We start from the raw sequence: 20,128 nt of genomic DNA, 5'->3' as shown, positions 1-20,128 counted from the left end.
AATTTAATTTCCACACTCCTGCTTATTTCAACTCAGAAAAATAAATATTCCTATCAGAAAAAGAACAATGCATTTCCTCATTTTTTCTACAGCAAGGCCTGCCCATGTAGTAGGACATCTCAATAGCCACTTAATGGCAAAGGTATTCAAGTGCTGATGTGTTTACTTCCAAAAGGAAGGGACTCTGGCTGACAAAGTTTGTAGATGATTGCAAGTTGGGAGCTATTATTAACTCCCCAAGTGACATCCTACAGAAAGGCCTCAACAAGACCAGCGACTGGTGTCAGAACCACAGCCTTAAGCTCAATGCCAAAAATGTGTCTTCATCCCCTTTGGGAAAAACCCAGTTCCCTTGAATTACCACATTGATGGTAGTCCACTGAACACAGAAGGCGTTATAAGAGATCTGGGAACACAGGTTGACAACAACCTCTCTTTTGACCACCACGTTGCCACTGTGGTCAGAAAGTCCTTCTATGTGGCACATCTCATTACTAAAGGTTTTGCATCCAGGAAGAAAGATGATATTGTCTCCCTCTACTCTTTCCTCATTAGGCCAATCATTGAGTACAACCCCCCATTTGGCATGTATCTCACTAGACACCTGCAACAACTGGAGAGTCCACAAAAGTACCTCACAAAGAGGATCCTAGGCCTTAAACATTTGTCCTATATGGACAGACTCAAACAACTCCAACTATTCTCTGTCTCATAACGCCTACTTAGAGGCAATCTCTGCTCGACTTACAAAGCCATGTCTGACCCAGCTCTGTTAGAAATGCTACATCTAAGGAAATCACAATCCCTCCGCATCACATGCTCCGGAGACCTCAACCTCACTACCACAATCAGCAGAACATGCTGGAGGGAAAGGTTCATAACCCAGAGACTGCCCATGCTATGGAATAAACTTCTCATACATGTCAAGCAGAGCACCTCACTGGCCCTCTTCAAGAGAAATCTTGATGAGTGGATGGGAAATAGAAAATTCACCCCAGGGATCACTCCAGTGTCTCCATTCGACAGAGGCACTGGGAACTAATGTTGGGTGGCACGATGCCAGAGTAATCCTATGGGCTAGGCTTGTAAAGGCTCCAGGGCCATTAGCCTACTACACACTTATGAGCCAAAAAGTTTGTACTTAAGTTTACTGGTGGAAGGACTAATTTGTGTTTTACTAGCAATTTAGACCACCTTAACTCTGCCTAAAAAGTTTTTCTGTTTAACAGGAAGAAGTTAAATCTTACTGGCATTACTCAATGGATAAACCTATAGATTGTGCTCTATCCTAAATTTCATTTAATAGCTGAACTGCCACTTATATGCACCTCCCAAGCTTTAAATAAGTATAGGGCAGTGAAGCTGACTGCATTCACTCAGCGACAAGGAATAAAATAAAAGGAAAAAGAACTCTTAGATCAGAAGACAACTTCTCTCCATAAATAAGCTAAATAAATCCCCTGGGCAAAGCCTATACTCATACTCAGTAGCAAAAAAAAAAAGGAACTCCTTACCTGTACTCACCAGAACTGTTTCTAACCTACCCATCTTTAAATGATCCCTAAAAGAATACAATACAAAATCTTGGAGCTGCTTCTGGCTGAACTTATTCACTATATTTCACTCCCCCCCCCCCCCCTTCAACCTAGATCAGACTTCACTTCCCTCTCCAGCCTCCTACTGCACTCCTTTTTGTTTTCCACACTACCTTACCTTATTTAATTAATCTCTGCAGACGGTTCCTCCCTACTCACCTAAGCCACCTGAAGACACCTTACCTTGCACTGTTCTCATTATTTTTTTTTTTATTTTTATTTATTTAACATTTGTTGACTGGGAATATCTGACTAGGTTCCACAGAGCCTGTTTTCAGCAGAGGCCCGGAGAGAAATGCTCCAGATGCATGTCTTTGGAATGTGGGAGGAAACCGGAGTACCCGGAGGAAACCCACGCGAACACAGGGAGAACATGCAAACTCCACACAGAAGGCACCCCAGCCGAGAATCGAACCGGAGAACCTCTTGCTGTGAGGCGACAACATTAACCGCTGCACCACTGTGCCACCCTTCTCTCCATCCATCTTCCTTCCATAACCATAATATGAACACCATCTGTCATACTAAGACATCACTCAGTTTCACCTCACTGTCTCTAATCATGTAATCTCTAATATCTTTTTAATATTTTATTAGAATTGTCTCAAGTTTCATTTGCCACACACTAATCTGTGTAACAAATAAAATAACTATTAAGTTATTTCTGACATATTCTCTTCAACTCATGTTATTTTTATTGCACTCTACTATGAAACATATGCTCTGTTTTTCTCATTACAACATTCCTTCACTTTTATGTATGTAATGTAACATGATACCTTGTGATTGAAAATATCTGTACTTGATTTCTGAAATATTGTGATTTTGGAGCTTTTGTCCCCAGGCCTCCGCTGAAAATAAGCACTTTCTGGAGACTTTCCTGGTAAACAAATGTCAAATAAAAAAATAAATAAATCTGATTGTATTACATACTGTGCACTGATGGCAAGAAGCTGTTTTTTAGCCTCCTAACTAGGTTATGCAAGGTTCCTGTTCCTAAGCCCTAAACACAAACTAGTTTCTAAAATAATTTGCTGTCAGTCTGGATGGTCTCCTACATGACATCTAAACAGAGATGTTCTTGCTCTTTTGCCATGTACCTGCATATTTTTCTATACTTTGTCTTTAAAATTGTGATGTGCACACAGTGTCTTGATTAGATTTACTCTCTGTTCTTGCCTTTTCTCACTACTCTTTCATTTTCAGGTCACCCCTGTTCCTCTTTATCTGCATTTCTATTTCTTTAACTGTATACAGTTCCTCCCCCTTAGCTCTCATACTGACCTGCATCACAGCTCTCCTTACTTGGGTCAGAATACTCTGTTACTGATTGTTTTGGGCTTTAATTGGGGATTAACACTGTTTTGCTCAGCTGCTCTGTGTGAGGCTTGCTTCTTTTGTTCCTTATCCTATTCCCACCCATCCCCTTATGAATACATATATACTTGATAAATCCCACCCACATATTAATTCCCCCATTTTCCCAGTCTATCAGAGATATATATCTATTTTTCCATTGTCATATATCTATCAGTGACAGACACTGATCTCATTATATACTAACTCATATCATTTCACAGCCAATATCCTACTGAACTTGTACTGTAAACTTCTTTCTTGTAGCATTAACAGAGATACCTGCCAGATCCAGTCCACTAAGCTTTATAACACAATCCTCCTCCTCCTCTGGCTTTATTACTACCCTTTAGCAACTCACTTTACATGTGTCTAAAACTCCACTATCAGGTTATAAATTCAGATAGGCAGGTAGGCTATTAGTATGTTTCTTCATCTCCTCGGTTTACATAGGCCATAATGTTCCTGTTCAGACTTCATAGCACAAGACAAGACGAGCGTACACTGCAAAGTCCAACAAGGTTTAATAGCTGAGTAAAACAAGCTTACAGCAATAAGTAGTCCGGTGCACACTTCGGTAACTGCCAAGCAATAAAAAGTTAAAAACGATCTGGCTGCACAGAATCTAAGTCACAAAGTGTAAAGCGCTTTTCGTTAGGACACACTTTCTCCTAACTTCTTCAGACAATTGTCTTGTGCCTATTAGCTGTTTTTGGACGTTTTTAGTAAACAGACTTCATAGTATACAGGCCACTTTCATTCACTTACACTTACAGCCCAAGTGACAGTCTGTTACCTTTTGTCTCAGTCTAGGTGGCAGATAGACTAATTTTGTCATACTCCAACCCAATATAAGATAGGCAATCCTAATTATTTATTTGCAGGACTCAAACGTAATTATCCTTATGTATAGCAGACAGGCCTTTCCGCCCAAAACCAACTTTGCTAAACTTAAGTTAAATGCAGCTTGGTACATTCCGTCTCAGTCTATCCTTGGTCAGGTTGGGTTATCACTACTCAGTTTCCACATCAGATCGACCACTCGCACTTTCTTACAGCTTCACAGCCTAGTTGGTAAGTAGACTGCTGCTTTCCCTCTTAGCCGAAGTGGTGGGCTAAACTATTCTTTCTTTAGTTCATATTCCTGCCCATTTATCTTTCCCTGTATCTTATAGGCTGCTTTCACTCAGCCTCATACAATCTAGGTGTCAAATAGGTTGTATCCCTCCTTCTCTAGCAGTCTTATTCCTTCCGAGACTGTAGGGCATTCTGTCCCAGTCTCTCTCACAAATAGCACATGTTTATTTATGTATTTATTTCATTACTTACACTTTGTTAACTGGGTATGTAAACTGGTCCAGATACTCTTTTTAACTATGACTCAGGCTGCAATGGCAAAATGATTACAAGTATAAAATGCACTTAGGAAAATAGCGGAAAGAAAAAAATATTGCCACACTTGACAAAGATTTTATGTATGATATATGGCTAAGCTACAATACTGAAAAAATACAAAATAAAACAATATTTACAAGATTGTTAGTGTTTAAATATACAATGTAAACTTCATTATTAATACAGAATTGTATGTAAGCATGTTAAACAGCTCACAGCAGTGTAAGATGTTACAACATAATGGACTAGGAATCTGCAAGTGAATGTTGAATGGCTGAACTAAGAAAGAGGGTGGGTAATTATATCTGCATCTCTCTTTTTGTCTTAAAGTAGTATAAAAACAGACTAAATCTGTTAATTTTGGAGTGGTCCCACCAGCACAGTGAAACCTAAGAGTTAGTGTACTACTGTGTTAGCCCATGTCTTTGTAGCATCTGCATATACGTTCTTTGAATAGATGGTCTCTGCATGTGTTCTTGAAAGTCAGTAGTTGGGCTATATTAATGTTCTCTGGGAGTTTCTTTCAAACAGCTGGACTATTTTTGAGAAAACTCTTTCACACATACCAAGTGTGACTGGGGACCTGTCTAACTGAATACTATTATTTTTTTCCAAGACTATAGGACAAATTCAAAACTACAGCCTGTTGAGGAGTGGTGGGCAGTAGCCATCATTTCATTTTTTGTATCATATATATATATATATATATATATATATATATATTTTGTATTGATGAACAGCTTGTTTTTTACAAAACCAGTTCAATGTAGTTTCAAAATCCTTCAGACGTTCACTGTTCAGAATGGATGGTGGACATCGTCAGGACAGTGCCATACGCATACATTATACAGCTAATCTGAGGCAGATCCCAGTGCCATCCACATACATTATACAGCTAATCTGAGGCAAATCCCAGGGTAGATCATTAATAATACAGTGAGAATAACATAGGCTCCAGGACTGAACCTTACTGGACACCTCAGGTTATGCTCCTAGTTTGAGTGCTGCTGTAAGATCCAGTCACTTGGGCAGTTCTGTTTTCAAGGTAGTTCTCAAATCATTTTGCCAGTACCAGGAAGACACTTGTTTCAAAAGCCCTCTTAAGAACAAAAAATATGGCTCCTGTAACTTTACTTTACTCAGTGTTTGTAAAGATGTGGTCTGTCAGAGAGTGTATACAGGTATTAGAATGCTAAAGTTAAGCTGGAAACCATATTGCTTATCTGCGAGCATCAATATTTTAGTAAGTACCCAAGAACTTGGTCATACATTATTTCTTTTCAAGTATTTTAGCTGTCAGGCAAAGGTTGGCAATAGGATGAAAATCATTTGCAAAACTGGGGAATGGCATTTAGCCAGAAATAATCATGGTGTGTTTAAAGGTATATGGGTGGATTTGAGTTGTAAGTGACAGATGGGAAATGTGTACCAAAAGCTTCCTGAGAGTATGGCTAACTAAATTTAGATTTTTTTTTTTTAAATATAATGTGCAAAGTTTAGGGTTGTAGCCTATGTCCAAGTTTTCAATTAGTTTTTAAAACTCTTTTTTTTGATAATGGCCTTGAAATAGAATTGGGGGATGTCAATAATCATGTGAAGTGGCAATGATTTCTGGAAAAAGATGGCTTAGAAAAAAGTCAGATTGGTAGGTGGTGGGGAACTACTGATAGTCTGCCTTAGTTAGAAAATCATATCCTTGCTAAGAGTACAACAGTTACCTGTTTTTGAAAATGCCTGGAAGTGCTGTGTTGTGGCTGAGAGGCTACTAAATTCCTCTCTTAGCCTCTTACTTCTAGAACTGCACAGCCTAGATGGCAGATAGGTTACTACATTCCCTCTCAGTGTAGGACGAAGATTGGCTGACAATGTTTTTGCACACCCTAGATCTTACTCTTTAAGTCCCTATATTAGATGGGTCATGCTCACTCACTCACAGCCACTTACAACCTAGGTTGAACATAGGCTGTTTCCTCCTCCTTCAAGTTTTTAACAGATAAGCTAGTTCACTCTTTCTCTGCTTCTTTGCATAATAGCCCCTCTGTAACATTTCATCTTAATAGCCCATGCTCTGATTCTTTGACATAGAAGCCCTTCTGTATAATTTTTTAACACCTTTATTGAATTATCACTTGTGACATAGGGACATTTACATTTATATAAAAGTAATCAAACTGTACTAACAAGCCCTTCTGGTATCGTTGATATGAACTAGGTTGCCGTTAAGGCTGTTCCGTCCAGCTCCGTCTCATCCTAAGTTGGACACGGTCAAAATAACAATGAAATGCAAACTCAACAAGAAATTTCAATAAGAACTACTTTCATCCATATCACACTAGGCTTTTTCAGAAACAATCCCTGAAAAAAAAGCCTCAATTTATATAAAATGTAAATCACATGCAATCGATTAATTAATAAAACTCTTAAAGCCATATGTAGCCAAATAAGTTTGTAAGAAACATTGCTTTAATTTAACCTACTACTTTAGAAACACTTTATAGGGATAGTATCATTCAGACCTGTAGCTTAATACCAAGCTTGACTATATAGGCTGGTCCCTTCTATATTCACATATCCAACCACACTCTTGCACTTTCTTACTTTATTGTGACCTTGTCCACAATTCACGATACCTTCTTTCCATTTACATGTAGGAGGTTCAAAGCTCAGTTATGCTGTTGACTGACTGATGATATCAGGAATTAAAGCAGTGGGACAATGCACATAAAGCCTAGAAACAGGACCCATCTAATAATCAGATACTTCAAACCTTCCTGAACTATGTAAAATCAACTAGTATAGTTACCAAAGTGCAAAATCTATCTAAAGCAAAACAAAAAAAAAAAAACAAACAAGGTGCATTTGCCATTAAACTAAAACTTTTCTGGAGAGAACTAAAGAAACTAACAGGACATATGAATCACTAAACCATTAACAGAGATGTGGTGGTTAATGCTAATATTGTTTGTCTTTCGGCTTTTTCCCGGTAAGGGGTTGCCACAGCGGAACTCTGGTCCACTGATGATTGCCAGTAGATTTTTCTGAAACGCCGAGGTGCCAGCTTGACGCCCAACCTTCAACGAAGGCATGCCCATTTACACACGCATGTAAACTTACATACTTTTACCACTCTCGACTGTGTATGACCTCACAGGCAATTTTCCCACACCTTCATCTGCCTCACAAACTCAAGGTTCAAATGCTGCCTCACAGCTGTACCCCTTGGTGTCATATTCCACCATATCTGCTAAACTAAATCAAATCTTCTATTGAAGTTAACTTCCACAGGAATCAAGTTCAGCAAGCTACATCCTACATTTCTTATAACTGAGTCTGAAGAAATTGCAAAGCTTCTTACTCACATATGCAGTTTGTTCCTCTCCTCAGGCATAGTCCTTCCTACCTTCAAACATTCCATTGTCATACCTCCTCATGAACTTTCCTCACTCATTTACCTCAGAGACTACAGAGTAAGCTCAGACTTTTCCCCAGTCACAAAAATATTCAGAAGCTGTTTTACGAACAGCTGTTTCAACACATAAATAGCTATGTCCTTCTCTGTGATGAGCAGCATGGCTTTTACAATGCTTAAAAAGCAGTAAGAGCTTTATTCACCACTACAAATATCATCTATAGAAATATAAATGAGGGACTTGGCACAGCTATTGAATTTATAGATATGGCTAGGGCATTTGAGATAGTTAATCACAACCTTCTACTTAACAAACAGAATTTTAGAGATAACACAATCGTGTTTGTGAAACTACTTAAAGGGCAAAATTTTTCAATTTTATGTCAAAAAATCCTTCTAAAAAAATGGAATCCTCCAAACTGGGGTCTTTCAGGGCTCAGCATTAAGCCACTGCTATTCTTACTTTTTATTAAATACCTCATTGGTGATTCAGTGATAGAATTATTGCCTTCCATGTAGGAGACCCAGGTTCAATTCCTGCCCAATGCAGTGTCTTATTTTACTTAAATTTAACTGTGGAGCTTTTCTCCCTGGGTCTTCGCTGAAAATGGACATGTATCCAGTCGGACTTTCCTGGTCAGAAAATGTAAAATAAAATAAAAATAAATAAATAACATTTTTGTCCTTCTCTTGTTCTTATATATGCTGACAATAATGTTGATGTACTGGAAAATATTAGGGTTCAACCAAACACCCTAATAATGGGCAACTTCAACTACCCCACCATTAACTGGGAAAACTACTCGTGTACCAACTCCTTAGCTCAATGCTTTCTGGAATTCATAAACTCCAATGCCCTGGATCAACTTATCCACACCCCCACCAGGGTCAACAATATCCTAGACCTAGTCATTACCAACATGAGTGACTGGTGTTCCACACCGGAAGTCAACTCCTCGTTGGTCCGATCCGACCATAAGCTAATCACCCTTGATATCCACATCCTGCCCCCACCCCCCATTAATGAAACCACGGTAAAAAATTTCTCCAAACCAACTTATGCTTCTTAAGACAGAAGTGTTGAACTTCATGACATCCATGCTAATGGACAATACAGTTACAACTGCTGAATCCTACACAAATGCACTCTATAAGCACTTACACAAGTACATGGATCATGCTATCCCAAGCAGAACCAAGACGCTATCCTCCAAAAAAAGGAAGCCAATCTGGTGGTCCCCTGCCATAAACAAACTGTACAGCAGAAGGAAGAAACTGTTGCAAAAGAGAGTAAAATCGCATGAGTGGAGGAGCACCCTGGTCAGCCTCAGTAAGAAGCTGAGATCCCTTATAAGATCCTCCAAAGCTAGCTATGAAAACAAAATTGCCACTAATTCTAAGGACAACCACAAAGCATTCTATAGCTAAGTCAAGAATCTCGATGGCAACACCCAGATCTGCTCTGAGTTACAGCACAAAGGCACGAAAATTACAAAACCAACTGATATTGCCAACATCCTGGCAGATAGGTTCAGTGCTAACTTTACCCCCCCCTCACCCCCTAAAGGGCCCATATCTATACAGGAAGAATGCAGAGTCCCTGTAATCACAACTACGCAGGTAAAAGCTGCACTCTCTAAAGCCAAAAACACAGCATCCATGGGACCGGACAACATCCCAGGCTGCATTTTACACGAACTTCAGAACAAACTGGCTCCCCACTTAAGCACAATGTTCAATAATAGCCTCGCATCAGGCTTTGTGCCCACTGAATGGCGCACAGCAACAGTTATCCCACTCCGCAAAGGGGGAGCCACCACTGATCCCGGGAACTATCGACCTATCAGCCTGACAAGCCTAGTCTGCAAGGCCATGGAACATATCATCATGGAACTCATAAACAAAGACATTGGTAGCCTCCAAACTCTGGATCCCACCCAGTTCGGGTTTGTGAAAGGCAGATCATGCCTCCTGAACCTGACTGACTTCTTTGAGGCAGTCACCAAAGCCGTAGATGAGGGTAAGGTGGTTCACACAGACTATCTTGACCTCGCCAAGGCTTTCGACACCATTCCCCATTCTGGAATTACTCACTAAACTAGGTATAAATCCCTACATCACAAGATGGGTTGCCAACTGGCTCACTGACAGAACCCACACTGTAAAAGTTGCAGACTCCAAATCTGACCTCAAAGCAGTGACAAGTGGAGTACCACAGGGTTCTGTCCTGGGACCTCTCCTGTTTGGTATCTACTTCTCTGAAGTACAGGCTAACACAGAAGGCCACTGGCTAATGAAGTTCGCAGATAACTGCAAACTAGGAGCCATAGTCAAGTCCCCAAATTATGTGGACATCCTACAGAAGGGCCTCGCTGAGACAGATGCCTGGTGTCAGAGCCATGGCCTCAAGCTCAGTGCCAAAAAGTGCAGTGTCATCCCCTTTGGTAAAAACTCTGTACCCATGAACTAACCACATAGGCAGCAATCTACTTAACACTGAATGCGTGATAAGAGACCTTGGGACCCAGGTGGACAGTAGTCTCTCCTTTGATATTCACATCGCCACAGTAGTCAGGAAGACCTTCTATGTGGCACACCTCATCATAAAAGGGTTCTCATCCAGGAAAAAAGAGGTCATTGTTTCCCTCTACTCGACACTCATTAGACCCATTATAGAGTACAACGCCTCTTTTGGAATGTACCTCACAAGACATCTGCAGCAGCTGGAAAGGCCACAGAAGTACCTCGCAAAGAGGATTACTGGCCTCAAACAAATGCCCTACACTGACCACCTCAAAAAACTCCAGCTTTACTCTGTAGCATATCACCTACTCCGAGGTGATCTCTGCCTAACATATAAAGCTATGTCAAACCCAGAGCTGTTGGACATGCTACAGCTAAAGAAATCCCAATCCCTCCGAGCTACACGCTCTAGGGACCTAGACCTTGTCACCACAATAAACAGGACATGCTGTAGGGATAGATTCCTGTCCCAGAGACTTCCCATAATCTGGAACAGGCTACCCATCTATGTCAAGCAAAGTTCTTCATTAGCACTCTTCATGAAAAATCTTGATGAGTGGATGGGAAATAGGAAATGCACCCTGGGGATCACTTCTGTGTCTCTGCTCGACAGTGGCACAGGAAAATAACTTTCTTGGATGGCGTAAGCCAGGGAACCTTGTTGGCTAGGCTTACTTAGGCCCTTGGGCCGATAGCCTAGTACCTACCTATGAACCTATAAATTACTTCTTGACTCTAGTAAAACGTATATCAGCCTGAAGTCAAAACTACAGACAGTTTTCTGAGCTCTGCAGATAGTTTTCTGCCAACAGTGTATTAATCAACCCCAAGAAAGCTAGTAGTGTTTTCCTTACCTTAGAAATCAGCAACACTAACACTGCTACTAATTAAAGACAGTCAGGGCAATATCATACCTAATGTCACAAAGCGAAAATACTAAGGCCTTACAATTGATCCATCCCAAAAAATTATACTAGGTATAAACAAAAATCACTAATTAAGTTCTTACGCAACTCAAAGTATGTTATAAAATTTCACCTCTCCTACTAACAGCTGCCCATTTGGTGGCTATAGCAAGAAATGTCATTTGTCCAAAGTTAGAGTGTAGCCTGCAGTTACTATTTCTACACCTGTCCTGCAATACACAGAGGCTTCAGGTCACAGAAAGCAAAATATGTTGATTTATCCTCTTAGTAGACCTACTGTCTCTTCCAAATTGGGCCATCCTCCTTCTTAGTACACTACTTTTTAAAACATTAAAACTTGAATATTCCCCACATTGAAAGAAAAAAATACAGCTTAGAGAAAAAAAAATATTCCTAAGATAGAGTCAAAATAGAAACTTTACCTTAGCCTGACCTCAGTTCAAAATCCCATTATGATAAAAAAAAACCTTTCTCCAGGCTGAATCCAGCCATTTGGAACCACCTTTCAGATAAAGTTAAAAGACAGCAAACCTTGGAAGCTTTTAAAGCATTCCTAAAAATAGCATTTTCACAAATAAACCACATATGCATGCTTTTGTGAGAGTGGTTATGTTAACCAAACAACTCCATATTGTCTCATATTTGTCAAATTTAACTGCATACCTTACATTCATGTTTACTACTTGAAGTAAGTGGTTTATGCATTTGTAAATATTGTAGAAACTTGTGTATAGTCTTATGTTGAATTTCACTTTAACTTTTATATATGTTGTATTTCTATATTTTATTTAATAATTATATAACCATGACTTTATTTATTCTGCTTTTAGAGCCCATAACATGATTAAAAGGGTCAATGGACTAGCTCACATACGCAATAAACAAATAGTAAAAAATAAATCATGATTGAAGATATGTCTGTATTCATGTGAAATTAAAATGCTTACTTAAAGTTGTATGTATTTAGCAGTGGCTTTTTAAGCATGAAAACTCCCAGCACAGCACTTATTCAGAGTAAACATACTGTAGGTTCTCTTCTCAGTGCATGAATGTACATTAGTTTTTATGATCATAGGATCAGTGGAAGTTACTAGGTTATTAGCCCTGAGGCCCTTACAAGCCTAGCCAAAAATTTAGCCCATGTTTCAACAAGTCAGCACCCTATGCCACTGTCCAGCAGGGACATAGGTGGAATCCCAGGGGTGCATTTTCTGTTCCCCATCCAGTTTGTGCTTAAAACGTTTAATGAGGTACTCTGCTTTACTTGGAGAGGGAGTCTGTTCCACAAAAGGGGGAGCCTCTGGGACACAGATCTGTTCCTCCAACAAATCCTATTGATGTCACAGATCAGGTTGAGGTCTCGCGTGCAGGTTATTTGAGTGGATCTTGAGTTGCGGATATGCGGCAGTCCTTTGTATGCCAGACAGAGATCGCCTCTGAGGAGTCTGTAGGAGACTAAGTAGAGGGACAGGGCTTTTAGCCTATCTGTATAGGGTAGATGTTTTAGGCCCTGGATTCTCTGGATGAGGAATCCCTATGGTGTCTCCAGCTGCTGCATGTGCTTTGTGAGGTACATGCTGAAAGGTCTTCCCTTATAAGGGAAGAATGCAGGGATGTTATGACCACCTTGTCCCTGGATGAGATACCCTTACTGATGAGGTGGGCCATATAGAAAGCTTTCCATACAATGGTGGCAATATGGTGGTCAAAAGTCAGTTTGCTGTCAACATGGGTTCCCAAGTCCCTTACGATTGAGTGCATACTTAATGCCTTATTATCGGTGTGATAACTTGTGGGGACGTCATTCTCCACAAAAGGGATGATGATGCATTTTGTGGCATTCAGTTTGACGCCATGTTTCTGGCATCAGTCATTTGTTTGGGTGAGACCCTGTTGGAGGATGTCCACATCACTAGAGGAATTGCTGACAGCACCCAGCTTGCAGTCATCTGAAAACATGGTCATCCATAGCCCACTAGATTTGGCCTGCACCTCTGAGAAGTATATCCCAAACAGCAGAGGCCCCAAGACCGATCCCTGGGGTACACCATTTTTTATGGGTCTAGTATTTGAGGTGGCTTCCCCTATTTTGACTAGGTGGGTTCTATCAGTGTAGTTTGCTACCCATCTGGTAGCATATGGACTGATGCCCAGTTGAGAAAGTTTATCTATTATACCTGAGTGGGTAATAATAATTTCGAAGGCCTTGGCCAGGTCAAGGTAGGCGGTGTGCACCATCTTACCCTCATCTATGGCCTTGGTGACTGTCTCAAAGAAGTCAACCAAATTTAACAGGCATGACCTCCCTTTGACAAAACCAAACTGTGTGGGATCAAGTGTCTGGAGGTTGCCAATGTCCTTGTTTATGAAGTCCATGATAATCCACTCCATGGCCTTGCAGATCAGGCTAGTTAGGCTGATGGGTCTTTAATTTCCTGGATCGGTGGATGCTCCCCCTTTCTGCAAAGGGATGACAGTAGCTGTCCTCCACTTAGCTGTGATGAAGCTGGTACTCGGCGTTTGGTTATGCAAATTCCTGCCTGAGTTCATGTAGGATGCAGTCCGGGATGTTATCGGGTCCCATGAAGGGTGTATTTTTTGCCTTTGAGAGGGCAGTGATGACTTGCTCCCTAGAGATAAGGGAAAGGGGCAGGTACTGGGGATGTCCTGTTTTATTGATGGGGGAAAAGAGGATTGAAGTTGTCACTGAACCTGTCTGCCAGCAGGTTGGCTATATCTACAGGGTTTCTGTATGTGGTGTCCTTGACCACTAGTTCTGAGCAGATCTGGTGCTTTCCTTGAAATTACTGACATATATGAAGAAAGCCTTACGATTGTCTTTAGTGGATGTGGCCAGTTTGGACTCAAAGTTTGCTTTGGAGGATTTCACTAGTGTTCTTATTTACTTGTTCAGGCTAAGAAGAGATTGCTTCCAGTTAGACACCTGCTCCTTCTTGATCCTGGACAGCATTTTTTTTCCTTTTATTATATTGTTTATTTATTGTAAATGTCCACCAGACAGGTTTACTCTTCCTTGAGGAGGAGGATTTTGTCCTGTCTGGTATTCCTGATTCCATGCAGCTATATAAATGCTCGTATATACCTTTTGGAAGCCTTCTGGTGTTTAGTATCTCTCTCTCATGCTGTTCTTGAATGTTAGTATCCCTAAGACAATACACACAACTGGACATGTATTTGTTTCTTGTAGCTATAACATGACTAGGATCTATATCAATTTTTATAAACTATGCAGTCTCAGATTAATATTCAGTCACATCATTAACTTAGTGTTGACTTCACCAAGGTTTCCTGCTCAGATTTCCAAAGTACTCTTTAGTGGTAAGATCAAGTTAATTCATTAACACCCAGCCTAAGTACAATTTCACACCTTTTGACATCTGCAAAGTTCCTGGCAGGGCAGCTTTCATGAATTTTGCAACTTCCTTGTAAAGGACACTGTTACCTTTACAGTTCTTGAGAACTGTAAAGGTAACAAAGAAAGTCAAAATGCTAATATTGTTCAGCACGCACTCCTCTTAGTATGTCAGGAAGACATGACTGTGATTTTTAGATTGACCAGGTAATTAGACAATATATACATTTTATTATTGCAATTATACCAACAACTGTTAGTATCTCATTAACCATAGTTGATAGAACCCAACTATCAGTATGATTTTTGTTCATGCAGATGTGCTTTTCAGTTTGCCACAAAGTAGTTTTGTAGATATAACTCCATGTTCAAGTTATTGGCATAGTTTTGCTTATTTAGTGGACATATAAAGGTCTGTCTGCAAAGCAGTACTAGTTAGACACCAACTATCAGTGCAACATCTTTTAACATTGTGTATGCTTTATTTTAATACCATATAAACACATTGTAGTTTACGTTTTAATATAGTTATTAACATACATTATATATTCATAGTACTTTATGAAAACAAGTCACATTTTCTCAGGTACCAAGTATCCCTTTCCTAATCTGAATGCTGACTGGGCATGTGAACTAATGTTCCACATTGCTTCCAAGTGGACACTGCTCAAAATATTTACAGAAGTATGATATTTGTGCATATATGTATATTTTGTTGCTAAACAGTCATAACTATCTGCTTGAAGGTAGTAGCAGATAACAGTCATCAGTGACAACTCATCCAGCATTATGTAAGCTTTTATTTGCTACCATGATGTACCTTATAAAGTCCTAATGGGTAATGTTGTTAATAAAAATATTAATATAGCACATATTAATAATTTAACAACTTTATACATTTCCGTTTCTTGACTAGTGAGCAGACTTTGCTTGTGAAATGCTGTTCCAGAATTCTGTCAAGTGGACAGTGTCCACGATATTTATATAAAATATGCGGATATGCATAAGTACAAGTAGAAATTTATGTAAAGCAGTGGCTGTTAGCACAGGTAATCAGGTAGCAGTGAGAAGTTTCACAGCATTATTTAAAGTTTAATTCTTTACCATAGAATATCACATAAACTCCTTCTGAGTAAAGTCATTGCCAGGAGTATTAATATACCAAATTTTCATAATTAACAACAAAAAAAAAAATACTTTCTCACATACTGACAACCCCATTTGAGTCATCAGGCATTTCCTGATCCATGTCTAGACTTATCCTGTGAAATGCTGTTCCACAATGCTATGATCTGGACACTGGCCAAGATGTTTACTTAAAACATGCAAATATTATCTTTATTGCTAAAAATGTTGTAATTAGACACCAAGTATCACTGAGGTGTTTCCCAGCATTATAAAAACTTTCATTTGATATGATGAAGTACTGAGTAAACTCCTAGTAGGGCAAACTAGTAATACAAATAGCATCACACATTCATTTTGAATGAAAACAAATAATTGTATCTCACTTCCTGACCATATACATTTTATCTTGAGCATTTATGCTGACTGTGCCTTTGAATTTTTTTTCTACAATGATTTCTACAAATTGCTGTCAGGAAGTTAGTTGTAAGAGTTGATTAGAAGGGACAGAGAAGTGGATGTGTGGAGCAAAGTTGGAATAGAATTTCCACAAGAATATTATGAATGGCCTTTGGGTCAGAGGAGGCGTTACCAGTACAGGTAAGTTTTGTACAGAGTTGTAGGTTATTCTATTTCCAAATTTATTTATTTATTTTTTTATTTGTTTTTATTGACTGAGGAAGTCTGATCAAGTAAAACCTCATTTTCAGAGGGGGCCCAGTAAGAAAAGCTCTACAGTTAAATCACATACAGTGTATAAAAATAAAAGCATTGTTACATGTGCAGCACATTTTATTTTATAAACCAGATGGCATAATGCACAAGGGACAATGTTTGATCCTGACCTTGGGTGCCTGTTTGGCGTTTGCATACTCTCCCTGTGTCTCTGTGGGGTTTGTCCCACTTTTGAAAAACATGCGGAGTGATTCTGTCTCAAAATCGCCAGTGAATGGAGCTATGGGCATCAGCACAGACTCTACATGGAGCCCTATAAGTGAAGAATTGTATAAACCAACTATTTTGGGCATTTGGGCATCTACTATGGTAGGCAGTATCCTCATGATAGGAGAACATGGATAACAGACTGTGTACAGTGGTAGGGTAGCCACTCGATGGTGTAAAGTATGGCTGTAGGTGATTCAGTCGTATTGACTAATGTTGTTAAATGGGTCTAAGTATTTGGTGGTAAGTAGGTTGAGGACCCAGTCTACTCCGACCTATGCAAGGGACGCATGCTAATGGTGAGAGGGGAGGTGTATGTGTCCCTATTGGCTCACCCTATGCCCCACAGCAGGGTTGTGATAGTAAGGAAAAGAGTGCATTTAGACAGCAGTTGCAGGACCTACCAGATAAAGCAGGGCAACATGAATTGGTTCATGATGGCTGACTTGAATGCTCATATTGGAACACACAGAACAGGATGCGAAGACTGCCTGGGCCCACATGTGTTGGGAAAGAGGAATAAAGAATGAGAGGCCATTCTAGACTTCTGTCTGGCAAATGAGTTGATAGTAGCCAACACATGGTTCAGAAAGTGAGACAGTCACAATATCATGTACAAGAGTGGCCAACATGTAACTCAGGTAGACTTCTTCTTAGTAAGGAAAGGGCACTGGAGTAGAATCAGCGATTGCAAAGTCATCCCAGTGAAGCAGTCAGCCCACAGCATAAACCACTAGTTGCCACAATCAGCTGCAAGTAGTGGTCAAAGAAGGCTCTATGGTCAACAAAGACCAGGCTGGTGACCTGAAAGCTGACTGGAGAGAAAGCACGTAAAACCACCAACGACCAGCAAAAACGATAGTGAACACAGTATAGTAAAGATTATTTTATTGTTGCTCCAAAACCTATTCAGCCTTTGTCAATGGATACAAAAAATTTTGATGTATGATAAAACAGCCTGTATTTATGGTCATCTCTAATTATCTTGAAACAGTGGTATAGCCCAACCTAGTGGATGGAGTATCCAAGTACATATCTCACCTGAAGAACAAAGCATTCACCCAGTAACATATGATATCAAAAATGTTAAGTAATAGATAATATCATATTTTCAAGGATTATAAAAAGAGAATTTTGTAAAAATCCTTTGTGCATACAGATCCCATGGTGAAAAGCCAGGGGCATACTCTAAGTATTTATGAATAAGCATACATTTGTCTGCATATATAACCCAAACATGTAAATTTCACTACACCTTGTATATATTGTGTATAATAACAATATATCAATTCATATATGAATTAAAATACATTTCACTGATCATATATCATATTAATGAATAAAATGTCAAAAATGAGCCATCATTACTGGCTATTAATTATAGCTATAATGATTTCAAATAGTTTCCTTGTAAATGATGCCTATATTATAATTATTATAATACCTTGCCATATATTTCAAAACAACATGACAGATATAAAACTGCAAAACTGTGTATGTATATACATCCTACATATATAGATATATAAAGAATTCGTAACATACCCTTAATCATATGCTGATACATAAGTATGGTTAACCTGACCACCATTATAATATTCACACTGGTTTTTGATCTATATATATGTATGATCTCACCATGATCATGGAACCCCCGGACACTATATAAAACTCACAGATGGTCATTCAGACCTGGTGGAAATAAACATCCAAGGTTGGTAATCCAATATTGTTCCTTGTGGTTTAGAACGGTGTGCCAACCTTGTTGGTTGTTTCTGTCCCCCTGAATTTTGTCAATAATCATGAACATGAAATGAGCATTGGGATGATGTGTCGTGTGTCTGTATAAAGCATTTGTTTCTTTTTTGTTCTTAATGTCACTTCTGTGTTCTGTCATCCGTATTCTAAGTGATCTTGATGTTTGACCAATGTAGAAGGCTTTACATTGGCAGGTGGCTAAGTAGATAATCCATGTGCTACTGCAATTTCCAAACACCCTCGTTTGAAATACACGACTAGTGTTGGCACTGGTAAATTCTTTAAGTGTCTAACTTGTAGGCAGGAGCAACAGTGACCACATGGAAACATACCAATTAGTTTGTCTCCAATAATAGTGGTCTGGTGATATACCGCTCCTCCCCCTTCTCTGTGTTTATAATGTGAAAAAAGACCCCCAAGGTTCTTTCCTTGTCTGAATGACATCTGACACTGAGGGCCTAATAGTGTTCTTAAACTATCATTAGCCAAAAGAATGTTCCAGTTTGAGTTCAATATATCCCTAGCTATTTGTTGATTCCTGCCATATGTAGTCACAAATCACAAGATAGAATCTTGATTAGTATGCCCTGATTTTTTGTACTGTAACAAAGTCCTTCTGTCTATGGTATTGCTCCATGAACTAGCTTGGTGTATATCCATGTCTCTATATCCCCTATCTTGAAATCTATGGTATAAATCTTGTCTGGCATGTTCAAATTCCTCCTGAGATGAACAAATGCGTCTGATACGCATAAACTGAGATTTAGGGATGTTGCAGATGGTGTGGTTCGGATGCATACTAGATGCATGTAACAATGTATTGTATTGTGGGTATTTTCTAAATGTTTTAGTGCTTAAGGTGTCATCTTTGTTACGGTAAACAGTAACATCCAAAAAATCAATAGTACTAATGTTACATGTAACCGTAAACTGAATACCCCAAATATTACCATTCAGGTAATCAATAAATTCCTGTAAGTATGTTTCATCCGCCTTCCACACCATCCAGCAATCATCCAAGTACCGTCGCCAGATATCGATTTCAACCATGTATATATTGTGTGATGTATCATATATCATACATTCTTCAAAATAGGCCATGAACAAATCCGCATAAATGGGTGCAAAGGAAGGTCCCATTGCCGTTCCTTGTAACTGCCAAAAACATTCTCCAAGAAAATAAAAAACATTTTTGTTTAATACATGTTCTGCCATACAGACAAGTAAGGTATTAAAACCCGGTGGATACAGGTTTGTTCTCTCAAGCCAATATTGCAGGGATTGTAATCCCACCCAGTGTGGGATGCTCGTATATAAGGATTTAACATCCAACGTACACAATGGTACTAATCTATGAACCTATGAACCTATGAACGTACACAATAGCCAGCCTGGTTCTAGCTGTGTATCCTCTATAATTTGTAAGAAGTGCGTCGTGTCCTGTAGTCGGGCCCTAACCGATGTCAGTAGGAGTTTGAGATACTGTGTTAAAAATGCTGATAATGGTTTGGTCAAGGACCCAATCCCTGACACAATGGGTCTGCCTGGAGGTTTGGAAATAGACTTATGAATTTTTGGAAGAAGATACAGGATTTGTTTTTGTGGGTCCTTTACAGTAAGATGTTTAACTGTATTTTTTGTTATAATACCCTCATCCTCTGCTAGTTTTAGATAAGAGTCTATTTCTTTTTTGAAGACTCCGGTCAGGTCAATGTACATTTGCATA

The sequence above is a fragment of the Protopterus annectens genome, chromosome 4.part1 (genome assembly GCF_019279795.1).
Source record: "Protopterus annectens isolate FY-2018-M chromosome 4.part1, PAN1.0, whole genome shotgun sequence".
Taxonomy (NCBI): Eukaryota; Metazoa; Chordata; order Ceratodontiformes; family Protopteridae; genus Protopterus; species Protopterus annectens.
The sequence above is the reverse complement of the archived record's forward strand: the minus strand, read 5'-3'. Positions refer to the sequence as shown.